The sequence below is a fragment of the Hevea brasiliensis genome, chromosome 1 (genome assembly GCF_030052815.1).
Source record: "Hevea brasiliensis isolate MT/VB/25A 57/8 chromosome 1, ASM3005281v1, whole genome shotgun sequence".
In the NCBI taxonomy this organism is placed as follows: Eukaryota; Viridiplantae; Streptophyta; class Magnoliopsida; order Malpighiales; family Euphorbiaceae; genus Hevea; species Hevea brasiliensis.
In genome coordinates, this window is record NC_079493.1 from 81,344,274 (window position 1) to 81,348,624 (window position 4,351).

Genomic DNA, 4,351 nt, shown 5'->3' on the forward strand with positions numbered 1-4,351 from the left:
TCCAGAATGTAAAAATCTACAGGAAAAATCAATTCTCTAACCTGCACCAACACATCCTCAACTACTCCCAATGGGTAAGCATTAGAACGATCAGCTAACTAAATAATAACACTGGTTTCTTTCAAAGGACCCAAATTCAAAGTTTGGAAAACTGAATATGACATGACATTAATAGATGCTCCTAAATCTACCATTGCACTTTTAAATTTAGAATCACCTATTCTGTAGGGAATAGAAAACGAACCTGGATCCTTACACTTAAGGGGTAATTTCCGCTGAATTAATGATGACACAGTTTCCCCCACACTGATCTTCTCATTATTCCTCAACTTGCGCTTTGTAGTGCATAGTTCCTTAAGGAATTTAGCATACTTGGGAACTTGTTTGATCGCATCAAGTAAAGGTATATTCACCTCCACCTTCCTGAAAGTCTCCAAATTTTCTTTCTCTTGTTCTTCTTTCTTATTTTTAGCCAACCTGCATGGGAATGGAGGAAGAACACAATTATTAACCTTATTCAGTTTAGGTTCAGTATTTACCTCAACTTCAGATTCTTCGGATTTTTTTGGTCCTTGCTTTTTCTTTTTAATTGGCTCATGTAGAGTCTGATTATTAACTTCTTTCCTACTTCACAGTAGTATCGCACTTGCATTTTCTCTGGGATTCATGACTGTTTGTGATGGAAGCTTTTCAGAACCTTGAGCTTCCAGCTTACTTACAGATGAGACTAACTGACCAATTTGCCTCTCTATGTTTTGAATGCTATTTCTGGTCGCCTGTTGAAACTGTTGTGTATTGTTAGCCAAAGCCATAACAATTTCATCAAGTGACATACCTTAATTTGAGGGAGGCGGAGGTGGTTGATTCACTTGTCTCTGCTGCTGGTATCGATTTTGCACCGATTGATTCCCATAACTTAGATTAGGATGATCTCACCATCCTTGATTATAAGTATTAGAAAAGGGATCATACCTGTGTTGTGGCTGTCCATAATTTCCTACTGCATTAACATGTTGCATTAATTCATCCTCTTATAACGCAGGACACATGTTAGTAGCATGACCCAAACCCGAACAAATTCCACATACCTTAACAGTTTGCATATTCCCTACAGCTAACTGCCTGACCAAAGAAGTTAAATAAGAAATTTATTTCTCAAGTTTAGATGTACTTACCTCATTAACCTTCATGGGTGTGTGATCCATTCTCATTCCAAACTATTGAGAGTTTGCTGCCATATTAGTAATCAGCCTCCTTGCCTCTTCTGGTCTCTTGTCAACCAAAGCTCCTCCACTGGCAGCATCTATCATACTGTGGTCCATTGGTAGAAATCCCTCATAGAAATACTGAATCAATAGCTGCTCACTTATTTGATGATGGGGATAGCTTGCACACAGTTTCTTAAATCGTTCCCAATACTCATACAAGCTCTCTCCATTGTACAGCCGGATGCCACAAATTTCTTTTCTTATGTTGGCAGCATGGGAAGCAGGAAAATACTTCTCCAAAAATATTTGCTTCATCCCATTCCATGAGTTAACAGATCCAGAAGGAAGGTAATACAACCAATCCTTAGCTGTGCCTTCCAGTGAGAAGGGAAAAGCTAGAAGCTTGATTTGATCCTCTGAAACTCCTTGAGGTTTCATGCTGGAACACACAACATGAAATTCTTTTAAATGCTTATGTGGATCCTCACCTGAAAAACTATGAAACTTAAGCAACAAATGGATTAGTCCAGATTTCAACTCAAAAGCAACATTTAAAGCAGGGTATTGAATACACAAAGGCTGTTTGTTTAGATCAGGAGCCGCTAACTCTTTCAAGGTTCTAGTAACCATGGTTTCGTTTTCGGAATTTGAACCCAAATCTGAATCTGAACTTAACTCCTTTGGAGATTAGACTCCTTCAGATGTACTCAGAATTTACTTAGCTTGCTTAGCTAATTTTCTCAACTGTTTAGCTGTTTTTTTCCACTTTTCAAAACCCTAGAAAACGATGGAATTTGGCCTCAAGAGGGTGGGGCCAATTAAAGGAGCGGAAGCATGAAAAATATAAGTTTATATCATTGAAATCAAAAAAAATTTCACCTAGGGTCACATGCATCATGCAAGATTCATTTTTATCTATTTGGTTTCAATGATAAACAGTATATTAAAACTCTTTTAATATATTTTTGAATCTACATTTTCCATTTAAGATTTTAAAATTAATCAGATTAATTCATTAGAACCCTAGATTAGATCAAGAATAAATGCACTAACCTTTTGATGCACTGCAGTGTGTTTGGCACCTTTGGGATGCGCCTTAGGACACCAGGTGTTGTCCCTCTAGCTTGTCCACACTAAGATCACCAATGGCAGCCCTTGAACAGCTTCTAAAGCTTTCCCAATCAATTAGAAAATTAAGTTTTGCTTTTTGAGAGATTACAGATGTAAACAGGACACTAGAAATGATTTCTAGTATTTTTAATTCAAGAGATTGTTATCTAATCTCTTTGAATTGATGAGAGATGAAGAAGAAGAGAAGGAGCGGCAGCCAAGGGTGGTGGCACCAAAGAGAGAACAGCATATTATTTTTTTGTTCTTTCATCCTTACACTTATATAGTTAGGTAACTACTTAAAGCCCTTGCCACATGTCACCTTCTGATTGGCTCTAGGTTTAATTGACTCAATCACATTGTGCCAAGTGTCAAACTTATATTTAATCTTGACTTTGATCATTTTATATGATTAAAAGACATATGACAAGCTTATGTGTAGTGCCATGTGTCACCATCTCATGGTGCCACATGTCACCCTGTGAAATGACCAAAATACCCCTGTGTCCTAATTTTGAGTTCTTAACCCAAAATAATTATTTCTCTTCTTCTAATCAATTTATATCAAATATAAATTAATTAATTAATCTATATTAATTAATTTCTCATTAATTAAATTCATATTTAAACACTTTAAATATAAATTTAACTTATACTATACATCCAATAACCTAGATTTGGTTTCAAGCCATGCTAGGGACTTTGTAATCTAATTGCAAACCAAACCTATTTAATTAATCAATTAAACTCTTTAATTAATTAATTAATTAAATCATATTTAATTTGGTGATTACTTGTGTATGTGTGTGACTTACTAAGCTTATCACTAATTGGCAATGAGACATGATATCAACTCTTAATATCATCAGAACTCTTTCTTACCATAAATGATTTCTCTAAATCATTTTATGCAGCTCATAGACTATGGTTAACACCTAGCATAGCTTGCCATAGCCACCTAATTAGTAATAAGGTTTACCTTTAATGAACCTATAATCATATGTTACCATGCACTAGAATCTCTCTGTTACAAAATCCCAATTCGAGCTGGAGTTATGGTTTATGTCAAACTCCATTTGCTATGAATATTATGTTCTCTTTTAATTCCAGTTCTTGATTAAAATATTTTCTCATCAGAAACTCTTTTCTGAATAAATCTATCTGTCCTAGCTAGGAACTTGAAACATCAAGAACAATTAAATGAACATAAGATTTTATCCCTATTTACTTAGGGTAACAGATTCCATCTTGATCAACACCTACCTATATATATAACTAGTAGGAGCCAACACATGCCCATATACCAATGCACAGTACAAGTATGAAAGCAGTATCAAACTCAAACCACCTATATATAAAATAACTGTGCTATCTCAGGTCTAAAGATTATATGCACTGATATGATTTATGATAATACATTGACAAGAGTAAACTCCATGTGCTTGTCATAAATATCACTGGTTCGACCTACTTATCATGTATAAGTGCCTATCATGTTTGTTATATGGCATGAGACTCACCATTCCATTTTATTTACATCTCATATAAATAACTTGGGAACAAACATGATTACAATCTTTCTGGATATGTCATGTCCTTATTGTGAAGTATCATCGATTGTGAACCTATTTATGATACTTTGTGCTAGAAATACTGTCACTCATATTCTTAACAGCTTAAGAATAGAATTTCTAACAAAATATCAATGGACCTTTTCAATTACACTTAAATATATTATGTAAATGGAAAAGTGAAAATGCCTTTTATTAATAAAATATGTACAAGATACATACTAAATGATATGCTCTAGGGCATACTACTAACACCAATGAATCTATAAGATTCATTGGTCTTGATCAAGTGTCATTTCCTTCAAAATAGGTATGGGCCACCCTCCAAATTCAACCAAAAATCTGTCAATGAATAGTAACACCGTAATTTTTTTCAAAAACTTGAAAATAGCAACACTTCACAAACAAAATTAATAATAGAATACCCTAACACTAAAAACACGAAATCCAATGAATTTTAGT

At 34.5% G+C, this 4,351-nt stretch overlaps 1 non-coding gene across 1 annotated transcript; it reads left to right on the plus strand.

Annotated features, from left to right (window-relative positions):
* Positions 1-1,368: 1,368 nt before the first annotated feature.
* On the plus strand, positions 1,369-1,475 carry LOC131169858 (small nucleolar RNA R71). The gene has a single exon (XR_009140789.1). It is a non-coding gene; the product is annotated as a small nucleolar RNA R71 (small nucleolar RNA).
* Positions 1,476-4,351: the final 2,876 nt, after the last annotated feature.